This window comes from Hevea brasiliensis, chromosome 6 (assembly GCF_030052815.1).
Source record: "Hevea brasiliensis isolate MT/VB/25A 57/8 chromosome 6, ASM3005281v1, whole genome shotgun sequence".
NCBI lineage: Eukaryota > Viridiplantae > Streptophyta > Magnoliopsida > Malpighiales > Euphorbiaceae > Hevea > Hevea brasiliensis.
In genome coordinates, this window is record NC_079498.1 from 105,723,972 (window position 1) to 105,740,327 (window position 16,356).

The 16,356-nt window shown below is 36.0% G+C and overlaps 1 pseudogene; it reads left to right on the plus strand.

Annotated features, from left to right (window-relative positions):
• Positions 1-418: 418 nt before the first annotated feature.
• On the plus strand, positions 419-4,779 carry LOC131180712 (putative leucine-rich repeat receptor-like protein kinase At2g19210; annotated as a pseudogene).
• The last annotated feature ends 11,577 nt before the right edge of the window (positions 4,780-16,356 follow it).

The window sequence follows — 16,356 nt, forward strand, 5'->3', positions numbered from 1 at the left end:
TTAAATTTATCTCTAATTAACTTTTTGAATTATAACTAATCGAAGTTTTTCATTCTCAATAAAAGTTCAACTTCACTTGATAAAGTCCGAATCCAAAGAAAAGTGATTGCTTGTTCCTAACTTTCGATATGGTTATGGTTCGAGAGTAAAGGGAAAAAACAATCTGATTCTTGTTTGAACCCATGAAACTCCGGTTTGGTTTTAGTCCTTATTAAATCAGTCTGATTTCAAATTTAAACCAGAGCGTGGCCAAGCCTATAATGTTCATATCAAAATAGTTGACAATAGAATATGTAGATTGTAGACTAACGAGCACGTAAGACTTCTGAGCTATAACGTGTGGACTTTAATGGAGTGAATCTTTGTTTTATAAAGCATGGATCTACAGCCAAGCTAATCATTACAAGTGCTATAAACAATGATTTTGGTTCTAAAATTTTGGCTTGGTTTCCTTTCCAAACTGGCTGCTGGAGGCAATCAGCATGCTCAAGCGAAGCTTTATGCCATTGCCAATGCCATTCCTCCAGGTGAGTCTGCTCATTAATTAATCTTCAAGATTGCTGGATCATACTTTCTATATTCCTCCACTATACAAACTTGTAATTACTCTTTGAGGTTATACATAGAAATTCATAATTAGGCATGCTTGATTGGAGGTTTTTTGTTATTTTTTTTTATTTTCTTTTTCAACATTTTTTAGTTGTATTCCCATACCCATAATACAATGAACTGATCAGGAGGAGACTACAGTACAACAGGAACAAAACAACACCAAAATAACCAAACTGGTTAATTGATTAACACTCACAATGGGCTTTCATGCATATAGCCAAAACAGTTATAAGCAATTCCTTATATACTACTTGTGCTATAGGAAGCACAAGATAATGATTGTATTGATTTCTTCTTGCAGGGAAGTTACAATATTTCCTCTTTCCACTGCTTAGTATCTTCGCTTTAACAGCTGTGGTTCAAGCTCAGGATCAATATGGTATGACATACATCAATCTTTGAAGTTGAGTTTGATCTGTCCTTTATTTTTACAGTTGAGCTAATTAACGCCTCCTGCTGTTTCTCGGTCAGGGTTCATCAGCATAGATTGTGGAATACCAGATAATGCTACCTACACCGATAAAAGAACAAACTTAAATTACGTTTCTGATGCTGCATTTGTTGACACTGGCTTAAGTATGGAAATATCAACTGAATTCAGGACATATGATATAGACCAGCAGCTACAGAATCTTAGAGGCTTTCCTGAGGGAAACAGAAACTGCTACAAGGTTGGATTGAAAAAGGGCAGTAAATATTTGATCAGAGCTACTTTCATGTATGGAAATTATGATGGTCAAAACCAAGCACCACAGTTTGATATCCATCTAGGATCTAGCAAGTGGGATACAGTTGAAACAATTAACGCAACCATGATTATTTCAAAGGAGATCATACATGTGACTACCGTGAATGATTTACTCGTCTGCCTAGCAAACACTGGCTCTGGGACGCCTTTCATTTCAGCTTTAGAATTGAGGCCTCTAAAGATTGCGTCGTACAAAACTGAATCAGGATCATTAGTACTCTTCACTCGATTAGATGTTGGTTCAACAACAAATCAAACTGTTAGGTGAGCAGTTCAAACCTGAAAACTGCATGCAATTAATGCTGTTAGTTACAACTGAATAAGTTTCTTGCCTTCAGGTATGCAGACGATGTTTACGACCGCACCTGGACTCCTTATCATTTCTTTAAGTGGGCAGAGATAAATACCTCACAAACCATTGATTCACAAGCTCAAAATATTTACCAGCCACCATCGGTTGTCATGAGCACTGCTGCCACACCTGCAAATGCTAATGAGAACATGACACTCTCTATAAACATGGAAGATAGTACTCTCAAATTTTTTGTCTACATGCACTTCTCTGAAATTTTAAAACTCAAAGCCAACCAGTTCAGAGAATTCAACATTTCTTTTAATGGAGCATACTGGGTTGGACCTGTAGTTCCTCAGTACTTGTACACAACAACAGCATATAGTCTATCAGCACCGACTGCAGGAAAATATAAATTTTCACTCCATAAAACAGAACGTTCAACGCTTCCACCCCTTCTGAATGCAATTGAGATTTATTATGTGCTTCAACTCTCGCAGTCCCAATCAAACCAAGAAGATGGTATGTTCTTTCTAACATTTGCATTTTCTGGCCAGTCTATTATCTTGTCAAGTTTCTGTAATTTTAACTGCTACTACTTATATACTTCTGACTATGAGTAATCAGTTGATGCCATTACGAATATCAAGTCATCATATGGAATAAAGAGAAACTGGCAAGGAGATCCATGCACCCCTCAAGGGTACTTGTGGGAAGGTCTCAGTTGCAGCTACAGCGACAATGATATGCCTAGGATCATATCCTTGTAAGTCTATGCTTTTAAGTAAGCATAATTCTTGTTATAATGGAACTCTATGTGATAAAAATACTCGATGTTTAATTAGGAACTTATCCTCAAGTGGATTGACTAGCGAAATAACTCCTGCTATATCCAATCTCAAACTCTTAGAATCTCTGTAAGTCTAAATAAAATGATTTGTTCTCAATATATCAATACAAGAAACAAAATTCTCTAACAATTTTCTATTACAACTTCAGAGACCTATCAAATAATAGTTTGACAGGATCAGTGCCAGATTTTCTTTCTTAGATGTCATCCTTGAAAATCCTGTAAGTTGTTTGGGAATATAAAAGGAAATGAAGTCTATTGAAAGGAGTAATACCCTGGCAAATTTGTCTTATGTGTCATTCCTTGGCAGGAATTTGACGGGAAATAAACTCAGTGGTTCGGTTCCAACTTCACTCATTGAAAGGTCAAAGCAGAATTTGCTAGTGTTAAGGTGTGCATTTATAGATGTAACAATCAATTGGAAGTCTTTTTGTAAATTTTTAATGAAAATTCCAAGTCTTATATTGAGATCTACTCAATTACTTCAAGTGTTGGTGGAAATCCAAATCTATGTGCATCAATTTCATGCAAAAGGGACAAGAAGAACAACTTGGTTGTTCCAGTAGTGGCATCGGTTGCTGGAGTGGTCATTGTCATAAGTGCATTAGCTATTTTATTCTGCGGTCTTAAAAGAAGAAAACAAAAAGGTATGACCTTCAAAATTAAATATGTTGTTTAGAGTTTGAAATTGAAAAGGAATGTCATTAAGGGTTCAACATCAGGAAATTCAAGATGCAAATTTACATTCAATTACAGAAAATTTTCTTTATAAGTATTTGCTTACTAGTTGACCTTGCTAAAGTATTACAAGCTAGTGAAGAGGCTGCCAAAATCAGCAACACATACAAGTCACTGAAATCAAAAGGACGACACTTCACATACTCTGAGGTCCTGAAAGTTACGAACAACTTGGAAAGGGTTCTTGGTAAGGGAGGATTTGGAACAGTTTACCATGGCTACTTGGATGATGACACTCAAGTAGCAGTGAAGATGCTCTCCCCATCGTCAGTCCAGGGGTATAAGCAGTTTCAGGCAGAGGTCAAACTTCTTTTGAGAGTTCATCACCGGAACTTGACAACACTTGTTGGGTTCTGTGATGAAGGCACCAACATGGGGCTCATCTACGAGTACATGGCTAATGGAGATTTAGAAAAATTTTTGTCAGGTTAGTTTGCATCAGAAATAGTTTCAGGTTCATTTATTAGCAAAGGTAAGCATACCGTGCAGTTTGCAACAATTGCCAGAAATTTTAAACAGCTTCTGCATAAATGCAGGTTCAAACACAAATGTATTGAAGTGGGAGAGGAGACTTCACATAGTAGTTGAAGCAGCAAAAGGTTAGCTAGACTGGAGTTAACTAACTTGCATGATTTTGATTCCACTTTATCTTTTATTATTTATGGCCACAAGGGAACTGATGGGATATGAATGTAGGATTGGAATATCTGCACAATGGGAGCAAGCCGCCAATCGTGCATAGGGATGTGAAGACATCAAACATCTTATTAAATGACAAATTCCAAGCAAAACTTGCTGATTTTGGACTGTCCAGATCTTTCCCAGTCGAAGGTGCCACTCATGTATCAACAGTTGTTGCTGGTACCCCTGGCTACCTTGACCCTGAGTGAGTAGTCTATATCAAATCAAATGAAATGGTTTATTTGTTCAAGTAACAGAATTTCATGATCAATTGGGAACTGACAATTGACATGGGTTGGGTTCCAAATTTGGGCTTGTAGGTATTCTGTGACAAACCGGCTAACAGAGAAAAGTGATGTGTACAGCTTCGGGGTTGTTCTCTTAAAGATAATCACAGGAAGGCCAGTGATTGCAGTAGGAGCTAAGAGGAGTATTCACGTGCGTCAATGGGTCAGTTCTATGCTCGCAAACGGTGACGTTAAAAATGTTGTTGATCCAAGCTTGGGTGCAGATTTCAACATTAACTCTGTCTGGAAAGCAGTAGAAATAGCAATGGCCTGTACAACTCCAACTTCTACTGGCAGGCCAACTATGCATCAAGTAGTGACAGACTTGAACGAATGCTTAGAGATAGAACAACACATTATGAAAGTGAACCATTAGTTTCCATTAAAATGATGACTGAATCAACTCCCCTAGCAAGGTAGTTAGGCATGTACGAAAGACTTTGTTTTCTTCATAATATGTTGATTTCCAGTGAAAGTTATGTTTTTTTTGTACTGCTTGTTGATCAAGGTCTCTTGTGCTAAATTAATAAAAAGAAGAGAAAAGAAAATAAAGTGCACTTTTGATACAGAATTTTGCATGCCCCATCTGATCTCTGCTGCAATTCCTATCCCTAGAAAGAAATTTTCAGGTACCCATTTGGTTTTACTTTCACTATCCCATTAGCACCACAGCTGAAGACTATTGATGGTAAACATATTATAGCAAATAAAACAAAAGCTAAATTCTTTGGTTTAGTAAAAACACAGAAATATGATAGCATTGACAGTGGTTTATATTACATTTCAGATGCATCATTCATTAACAGTGGTGTAACTAAGAGTGTATCATCTGAATTCAGTACAAATAGCATTGACAAGCCGCTATGGTACGTCAGGAGCTTTCATAAAGGCAGCAGAAATTGCTACAATGTGACAACTACTGCAGATACCAAATATTTGATCAAAGCTACTTTCATGTATGGAAATTATGATAACCTAAATCAGCTACCAGTATTTGATCTGCATATAGGACCTAATAAATGGGTTACAGTGCAAATACTCTATGCATCCGCTCCTCTAGTACAGAAGACATATATGATGCTCCATTGAAATACACAAGCGTATGTCTTGTAAATAAAAATTCGGCAACACCCTTCATTTCAACGTTGGAATTAAGGCCTTTGAAGAATACCACATATGTAGCCCAGTCCGGAGCGCGTGCACTCTTCAGTAAACGGCTGGATCTTGGTTCCATAACCAATCAAACAGTCAGGTGATGAACTATTCTATATCTCCAACTTCCTTTGCAATAAGTAATTAAGTGCTCTAACTAGGATTCGAAATCAGTATGCTGTTTGTATTAATTTTAACAAGCATGTGTGTGCACCCTCAGGTATCCTGATGATGTCTACGATCGTCTCTGGCGTCCCTTTCATCTAATACAACTGACGGATATAAGTACCAATCTGACTGTTGATTTTGGGGGCCATAATGATTACCAGCCACCATCAATTGTGATGAGGAGCGCAGATAGTCCATCAATGGGCTGGGCTGAAGTATGGATATGGCCTGAAGGAAAAGGAAAAATAAAAAGAGAGCAAATAGATTATTCTATATTGTTTCCCATTCCAGTTCAATATTACATGCATTTTGTTCCAATAAATTTGTTGTAAAAATTAGTTTTTAGATCCTATAAACTAGGTAGGGTAGAATAGAGAAATTTATTAATTTTAGATTATTCTTGTACATTGTATATAAACATTTTTCAGCTCACTCTACAACAAGACAGTCAAGTTTTTTTCATGGTATCAGAGCACAACCTGTGCTACTGATATACTGTTATTCTCTAAAATCCAATACAATTCAACAAGTTTTTCCATGGCTGAAACACCAACTGCAGAAAATACTACTGATAGTGGTACTGCTGTTGGAAATACCACTGGAATGCAGATCGATAATGGTGGAAATGATATCTTCCATTTGCACAACTCTGACCATCCGAGCATGGTGCTTGTAAGTTCACCTCTCACGGGAAGAAATTACTTGTAATGGAGTAGATCCATGGTACTGACTTTGAGAGCCAAAGATAAGCTGGGTTTTGTAGATGGGAGCTATGAAGTTCCTGCTACAGATGCTACAACTTTGGATAAATGGAAGAAAGTAAATAGCATGGTCACCTCATGGATACTCAACTCACTCTCAAAAGAATTGGTGGATGCCTTCATCTATGCAACCTCTTCTAAGAACCTGTGGGAAGAGATTAAAGAGAGATTTGGAGAAAGTAATGGACCTCTCCTATACCAGCTTAAAAGAGAGATAAGTACTCTAACTCAAGATAATGCATCTGTTTTAGTATATTTCACTAAACTTAAAAAATTATGGGATGAATTGGCTTGTCTTAAGCCTTTGCTAGTATGTGAATGTGGTGCAGCCAAACAAATGGAAGAAATAAATAGTGAAGATAAACTTATGCAATTTTTAATGGGATTAAATGAGACTTACGACCATGTCAGAAACTAGATCCTTCTAATGGATCCCTTGCCAAGTGTAAACAAAGCCTATTCTATGATACTTGGAGTAGAAAAGCAGAGGGAAATTCATGTTGATGCTGAGAATTTTAATACAGCAATGGCAGTCAAGGGGCAATTTCAGAAAGATAAATTTCAAGGCAAGAAAAAGGAGTTTGGGAAGAAAGAAACCAGAACATGTGATCATTGCAATGCCAGTGGTCATACCAGAGACACATGCTTCAAGCTACATGGGTATCCAGAATGGTTTACTGAATTAAAACAGAAAAAGGGCAAGGCTAAGCAAAACACAATAGCTAATCTGTATGAGGAGATACCTGAATGCAAAGGCAAGACAGATCACAAGAATGAATTAACAGGAGTTGATTGGGCAAGCATAGTCCAGCTTGAAATTGCCAAATACATGTAGAATCAGAATCCTGTAACAAATGAGGCAAGCTATGTTAATTTCACAGGCTTTGCAGGTAAGAATCCAACTTACTACTCTACTAGCAGACATGGTAAGAATAGTGGTATATGGATAGTAGATTCAGGAGTATCAACTCATATGTGTCATGATTTTTCCCTTTTCCAAAAACTTGTGAAATTAAACAATCACTGTTTTGTTACCTTGCCTGATGGAAACATCAAACCAGTCAAATACAGTGGAAACATCATGATAAACCCATACCTGTATCTCCACAATACACTATACACACCAAGTTTCAAATATAATTTACTGTCAGTGAGTGCACTTACTAAAACCTCACATTTTTCAATCCAATTTTTCTCTGACCATTGCCTCCTGCAGGACCCAGTGACTGAGGCAGTACTAGCAAGAGGAGAATTGCAAGGAGGGCTATATGTAATAAGAGCAAACAAAAGTAATCATGAGATCTTTAAGGGTAACTGTAATTATGCTCCTAAATTCAGTCATGTTCAGCCAAAACTTCAAGCAAATGAGGTCACACAATCTTCTATTTCTCCCAATTCTTATGAATCATGGCATTACAGACTTGGACACATTTCAGATACCAAGTTATCTCATATCACAGTCATCACACCAGAAATTAAAAACCATAAAATGTGTGAGGTATGCCCACTTGCTAAACAACAAAGACTTAGTTTTCAAAAAAGCAAAATTGCTACAAAAGAACTTTTTAATTTAATTCACATTGATTTATGGGGACCTTACCAAGAATACTCAATTTCACATTTAAAATATGTTCTCACTATTGTTGATGATTTTTCAAGAGTCACATGGAAATATTTACTGCCTGACAAAACTAGGGTTTACAATACCTTATTGGAATTTTTAAATATGGTTCAAAATCAATTTCAAAAACAAGTCAAGGCAGTAAGGTCAGATAATGGCACTGAATTTATCAATCAAAGAACTTACAACAGCTTTTTCAAAAGGGATTTTACATCAAAGAACTTGCCCATATACTCCACAACAAAATAGAGTTGTGGAGAGGAAACACAAGCATTTACTACAAGTGGCAAGGGCTTTAATGTTTGCATCCAAAGTGCCAAAATATTTTTGGGGGGAAAGCATTTTAACTGCCACATACCTCATAAATAGAATGCCTAGTAAAGTTTTAAATTGGAAAACCCCTTATGAGATTTTGTTTGACAAAAAACCTGATTACAATTACCTCAAAATTTTTGGTTGCCTATGTTATGCCACTAACATTAGGCCACAAAAACACAAGTTTGAAGGAAGAGCTTTCAAATGCATCTTCATAGGTTATGCATCAGGTTTTAAGGCATACAAACTATATGATTTGCAAAATAAAAGAATCATAATCTCCAAAGATGCGATTTTTTATGAAAACTATTTTCCATGTGCAAGTGAGCATGCCAAACACAAAAGTGTCATTCCTTTAGCCATACCTGACACAGATCCAGTTCATTCACATTTTGAACCCACCTTGTTAAATGAATCCAATGATAATTCAGAAACCATTGACACATCACCTACTACAGAACTAGATTCACCTCCTCCATCCTCCTCAAACCACATTCAGCCACCACACAGTCCTGCACCAGTCAGAAAAAGTGCAAGGATGACAACAAAACCTTTGTGGTTAAATGATTTTGTAACTCAAGTCAGTGCCAACAGTTCTAATGCAATCACACTTGCTAGTACTACCACAGAATCTGCAGGTATCTCGTTCCCACCTTTCATATCACATTTTCCCTCCATACCTCAATATAATCATGATTACATACAATTTATGGCAAATGTATCTACTATTCATGAACCACAAAATTACCATCAAGCTAGTGAGGACAGTAATTGGTCTCTTGCTATGAAAACTGAACTGGAGGCTTTAGAGAAGAACAACACATGGGTTCTCACTACCCTTCCCAAGGGCAAAAAGGCTATAGCTTCAAAATCGGTGTACATAATTAAATACAAACCATATGGTACTGTGGACAAGTACAAGGAAAGTTTAGTTGCCAAGGGGTACAATCAATTGGTTGGAATTGACTATCATGACAATTTCTCACCTGTAGCTAAATTAGTTACTGTGAGATTGTTTTTAGCTATAGCTACTACATTCAATTGGCCCATTCATCAATTAGATATTAACAATGCGTATTTACATGGTTATTTGGATGAAGATGTATATATGCAGACACCAGAAGGTTATACAAAAGCAGCTCAGGGACAAGTATGCAAATTAGTAAGAAGCCTTTATGGTCTAAAGTAGGCAGGAAGACAATGGAACAAAGAATTAACAGGGAAGCTACAAGCATTTGGATTCCATCAGTTAGCATTTGACCATTGCTTGTTTACTAAAGGATCTGGTCTCAATTTTATTTTGCTAATTGATTATGTAGATGATTTACTAATTGCAGGTGCAGACACGAATCAGATTATAAAAGTTAAGAAATTCCTAGATGACCAATTCACAATCAAAGACCTAGGCTATGCCAAGTACTTTTTAGGTCTTGAAATAGCCAGGTTAGAAAAGGGCATGTTCCTGAGCCAGCGCAAATACATCTCGGATATAATCCAAGACATGGGATTACAAGATGCCAAAACAAGCTCCTATCCTATGCCAAAAGGATTGAAGCTAGATAATGAAAACGGAGAATTGATGACAGACCCCTACAAATACAGAAGGCTTATAGGGAAATTGTTATACCTAGGACTTACAAGGCCGGATCTTTCATATGCTACTCAGAAGCTGAGTCAGTTTATGCAAGCTTCTCGCAAACCACACTGGGACGCAGCCATCCATATCATCAAATACTTGAAAGGATGCCTCTCCAAAAGCTTATTCTTCCCTCAAGAAAATGATCTAAAGCTTCGAGCCTTCTGCGATGCAGATTGGGCGTCTTGTCCTATGAGCAGAAAATCTATTACAGGATTTTGTATTTTCTTAGGACCTTCGTTAATCTCCTGGAAAGCCAAAAAGCAGACCACAATAAGCAGATCCTCAGCTGAAGCTGAGTATAGAAGCATGGCAACGACTGTTTGTGAACTAAAATGGCTCAGTTACCTCATTGAAGATTTCAGCTTGAAACCCCATCTCCCCATCGCACTCCACTGTGATAACAGGGCAGCTGAACATATCGCGGCTAATCCAGTCTTCCATGAGAGGACCAAGCACCTAGAGATCGATTGCCATGTTATCCGCGATCAGCTGAACAAGGGCTTCATCACCACCGTGCATGTACCGTCGAGACACCAGCTCACCGATCTCTTCACGAAACCCTTAACTTCTGCCTTATTCAATGGACATCTCTTCAAGATGGGACTCCACGATACGCACGAGTCTCCACCTTGAGGAGGGCCCTGATAGATAGTCCATCAATGGGCTGGGCTGAAGTATGGATATGGGCTGAAGAAAAAGAAAAAAAAAAAGAGAGCAGATAGATTATTCTAGATTATTTCCCATTCCAACTCAACATTACATGCATTTTGTCCCAACAGATTTGTTGTAAAAATTAGTTTTTAGATCCTATAAACTAGGTAGGGCAGAATAGAGAAATTTATTAATTATAGATTATTCTTGTACATTGTATATAAACATTTTTCAGCTCACTCTACAACAAGACAGTCAGGTTTTTTTCACAGCCACACAAGCAAACAGCAGCAATCCTTTGCAAGTATCCATAGGCGATAGTGTGGAATATAAAACTTACCAATTTTATGTGTATATGCATTTCGCTGAAATTGAGAAGCTTGAAGCCAACCAGTCCCGTAAATTCAACATTTCTTTGAATGGAACCTTCTGGGCTCAACTTATTATTCCTCTTTACTTGTACACAATCACTGCGTAAGTGCGTATAGCGAATCAGCCATCACTAGAGGAAACTATGACTTTTCTCTCTTCAAAGTCTGTGGATCAACCCTGCCTCCCCTTCTCAATGCAATTGAAGTTTATTACGTGGTTGAGCTCCTGCAATAAGAAACTAGGCAAGCTGATATTATGTTTATTAGTATGATCATACGTTAAATATTTTGCAGTGTTTGTCTGTTGGCATTATTTCATAACCATTTATACAACTGAACATATAATAGTTGACGCAATCATGGAAATCAAGTCAACATATGAAATAACAAGAAACTGGCAAGGAGATCCATGTGCTCCTCAGGATTATGTGTGGGATGGTCATACTGCGGCTATAATTGGACTGCTCCACCTATAATCACATCCTTGTAAGTTTATGCCTTCTGGGTTAGCATGATGAATTGAATTTCTTCTAATTCCATCTCCTTTTAACGAGTATTCAACAAAGTTCAATTAGGAACTTGTCCTCGAGTGGATTGACAGGGGAGATAGCTTCTGATATAGCCAATATGAAATCATTAAAATGTCTGTGAGTGTCTTAATTAATCTAATTGAACACCATGAATTCTCAATTTGAAGTAGGAAAAAAAATTTGTCAATTTGAAGTAGGAAAAAAAAATTTGTTCCAATTTCTGTTATAATTCCAGGGACTTATCAAACAATAGTTTAACTGTATCTGTGCCTGATTTTCTCTCTCAGTTGGCGTCTTTGAAAGTCCTGTAAGTTATTAGTGATTAAACTGAGCATAGAAGTTTTATGATAAGAAATTCTCATATGAGACTTTTTTACATGCCTCTGCAGAAACATGATAGGTAACAGGCTCACAGGTACAGTTCCAGTTGACCTCTTAAAAAGATCGCAAAGTGGCTTGCTATTGCTAAGGTCTAGCTTCCAAGAATCATATTATCTTTTAAAGATGCATGTCAAACTCATTTTCTGTTCTTACTTAGTGAAATTTATGATCTTTCATAATATAAAGAGTCCACGTGTATAAAAAGCATTATAATTTTATTTATCATAAGTATCAATAATTTTATAAAATAAATAATTAAAATTAGGAAAAATTATTATTTAGTCTCCCAATTTTAACTAAGTCTGAATATGTCTTGCTAAGTTTTTCTTTACTTTTTCATTAATAAAATTGACTCTGACTTGTGAAAAAATAATTTTTAAAAAGAGAAAGATCTATATCCAAGTCTTATATATTTTCTCATTTTTGTCATTATCAATTTTAGTGTTGACCGAAATCCAGAACTTTGTGCATCGGATTCATGCAATGATAATAAGAATAAGAAGTACGCTGTTCCAGTAACTGTATCTGTTGCTGCATTATTGTGATAGTAGCTGCAATATTACTGGCAATGTGCTTTAGAAGAAGAAAGAAAGAAACAGGCAGCAGGTATGTTTGTATGAACAATACTAAGGGTAGACAATGTTTATATCTTTTCAGTATAGATATACGTGTAGTATAAGAATGAAATTACTTATATATTCCATGTAAGAAGATATATGAAATTACTTAAATGTTGCAGTAGCTGGTGAGACGATGGAAGCTTAAACCAGGAAAACCCGTGAAGTATTACAGTCGAGAAAACGACAATTCACCTACTCTGAAATCCTGGAAATTACTAATAACTTTGGGAGAGTTCTTGGTAGGGGAGGATTTGGAACTGTTTACCGTGGCTGCTTGCATGATATTGAAGTAGCAGTAAAGACAGTCTCTCCATCCTCAGTTCAAGGCTACAAGGACTTCCAGGCCGAGGTATATGTGTAAAAGCATGCCTTATATAAACTTTTCTCTTCCACCGGAGATAATACTATGTAATGTGTATTCCAATGGTAGGTTAAGCTTCTTTTGAGAGTTCATCACAAAAACTTCACTACCCTTGTTGGATACTGCGAGGAAGCCAACCACCTGGTGCTCATCTATGAGTACATGGCCAATGGAGACTTAAAACACCATCTATAAGGTTTGCTTTTGTGTATATATATATTTGCTTTTCCTATACTGTTAGAGTCCAAGTTCAATTGGAATTAGGAAGTATAATTAGTTTAGGAAGTTTAGTAGAATTTAAATTATAAAATTTAATAAATATAGTTCTAAAAGGATTAGGTTTTGTGGCCTATATATATGAATAGTTGATTAGCCATTATATGAAATATATTGCAGAGAGCCCACAAAGTGAAGAGGTGTGTTGAATTTTGTGAGTTTTGTTTGAGTGATTTTGAGGGTGAGAAAAATAATTAGTGATTGTAATTATTTTTCCTTGATAGTGAATTTGTTTAGTGGAATAGGCTTACGCCGAATCACGTTAAATTTTGTATTTTTTATTTGTGTGGGTGTGATTTTTTCACAACAAGTAGTTTCAGAGCTGTGGTTTGAGATGTCAAAAATGGTGAACACAAAATTTGAGGTGGAGTTGTTCGATGGGAAAAATAATTTCAGTTTGTGGTAAAGCATTGTAAAGGATGTTCTTATATAACAAGGATTAATTAAAGCATTGAACAAGAAGCAACCGATGATCATGAAAGATAATGATTGAGAGGAGCTTCAACAAAGGGCTATGAGTACGATTAGATTGACGTTAGCCCTAGATGTGAAGTATAATATCTTGGAGGAGACTTCGCAAGTTATTTTGTAGAAGAAATTGGAGAGCCTGTACATGTCAAAGTTACTCACAAATCGCCTGTACTTGAAGAAGGAGTTATACCAACTCAGAATAGATGAAAGTACTAATGTGAGAGATCATCTTAATATTTTTAATAAATTAATTAGTCAATTGGCTAGTATTGATGTGAAAGTTGATGAAAAAGATAAAACCTTCTTGCTTTTAACCTCTCTCCCACACTCTTATAAAAGCTTGGTGACAGTTCTAATAGTTGAGAAGGAGACTTTGAAGGTGGAGGAGGTTATCGCAGTTAACTTGGATGATGAGAAGTTTAAGAAGATAGGTAGTAGTAATGAAGGTAGAGCTTTTATTGCTGGTACTAGTCGTGATAGAAGCAATCCATGTGGAAATAATTGGAAAATGAATAGTAGATCGAACTCGAGACCACGAGTAGACCATGAAGATAGAGAATGCTACTACTGTTATAAGAAGGGTTACATTCAATACCATTGTATGAAGATGAAGGAAGATCTTATAGAGTTTAAACAATTCAAGAAGAGTCGCAGAAAAGAAAAAGAAAAAACTACTACAATTGCAATGGATGATGGTGTTGATGGGGAATATTTAAATGTGGATGATGATAAGAAAAAAGCAAAAGATCTATTAAAAGATGAGTGGTTGATGGATTCTGCTTGCTAATTCCATATTTACTCAAAGAAGGAGTGGTTTGATGTGATTGAAGAGAAGGAAGGAGAAAAAGTAAAGCTAGCCAATGGGAACAAGATGAAAGTTGAAGGTGTTGGAAGAGTGAAGATCCAGTCGCATGGTGATCAAGTAAAAGTGTTTGATGAAGTGAGATATGTTCCTAAATTTGAAAGGAACTTAATCTCCTTAGGTAAGTTGGATTCTTTGGGTTATGGTTATTCAATTTATGGTGGAGTCATGAGGGTTAGCCGAGGTGCTCTTGTGATCATGAAGGGTGAGAAGATTGGTACAAAGAATCTCTACAAATTGGAAAGAAGCACATTGATTGAAAGAATACAAATGAAAGCAGGAGGTAAAATTAATAATCAAGAATGCAAGGAAGTACCTAAGGAAAAAATTAACTTTTACAGAAATTGCGAAGAATAATTTGATAAACCTATTTTATATAGATATTTTAGGGTAGTTTTGCATCCATTTTGCCTTTTTAGTTTAGTAATTTTATGCTTTTAATGCTTATTTTAGTGAATTTGTTAATTTTAGTTTCATTATATTTGATTTTTGAAATTTTAATGTTTTTAATAGGTTTTAATCAGGTTTAAAGGCAAAAAGGTCCATATAGAAGAAATTCAAAGTGATTTGGAAGCCTAAAGTGGTGTGAAAAATGAAGAAAATTCGCTTAAAGAAGAAGACCAGCCGAGACTTTCAAAGGCCTTAACATGCCCCATATTAAGAGTCATGTGAAGATAAGAGTTAGCCAGCAGGAATCCACATGAGATATGTAAATTCACACTGGGTCATGTAAATAGAGATTTCGGAACAAAACACGCCGAAAGTTACATGGCCTTTAACATGCCCCATGTGGCGGGTCGTGTAAACAGAGATTTTGGAGTAAAACAAGTCGAAAGTTTCAGGGACTCCCACATGCCCCGTGTAGCTGGTCATGCGGAATCTAAAGGCTTCTCCTCATAATCAACATGAGGCATGTGGAAAACAACTTAAATCAACATGAGGCATGTGGGATGGCGCTGGCAGATTTGCTGACATGGAAAAATTTTCTCTTTTCACACCTTTTACACCTTTTGTCTTTATCCCCTTAGAGACTATTTTTAGGGCAAACCTTGAGGGGATATATAAGCATCATATTCTCATTTTTACCATAAGGAGAAAGAGAGAGAAAAATCAAAAGAGAAAGGAAAGAGGGAATCATGCCATTTCTAGGAGGAAGAACACCTGCAAAGTGATGTTTTCCAGCTTCCATTTTCAAAGATTTGGATCTTCTTCTTCTAAGTTCTTTTTTTTAAAGTTTTATTTTCATGTTTTCTTGCTCTATTATTTTTAGTTTTATTTTCATGTTTTCTTACTCTATTTCATATTTTTATGATTTCAGAGTTGGGTGTAATGATTTAAGTTTTTTTTTATGGATTTGGACTAGTTTTAACCAGATTTTAGTATATATAAGCTTTGATTCTTATCTTGTGTGCTTATTTACATATCCATTGTTGGTACCCTTTGGGTTTTGTTCTTAATCTTAGATTGAAGGACCGAGAGGTGAAAATCTATGATAGATAATCAAGATAACGAACTTAATTACCTAGTGTTAGAAATAAACTAGTGGGTTAAGAGGAATTTCAAGTTGATTAAAATGCTTAAAGGGTTTTGGATAATTAAACATCGCATGAGAATGGGGTTTAGTTTCCTTCAAAACACTCTTTAGTTTCCTTGAAAGAGAAATTAAAGGAAATCAGAAACAACTTCCTTCAAACTTGTATTTCCCTTAATTTTGGTTTTGCTTATCCAAATCCCAATAAAATTTACTTCATGAACCTTAACTCTAGAATCAATTTTTACCATTAATTAATTAAATCTTTTATTACTTGCTGAAATTTTAGTAAATTAGTATAGTGCTTAGAATTTTAATTGCTTAATTCATTATAATTTCCTTATTTTTCCCAATTTAATTTGCTGCATCTCTTACTCTATTTTTGGCACAAATTATCGATAGCCCAAATAATCATAACTTTTATAGTTTGGTACTCAA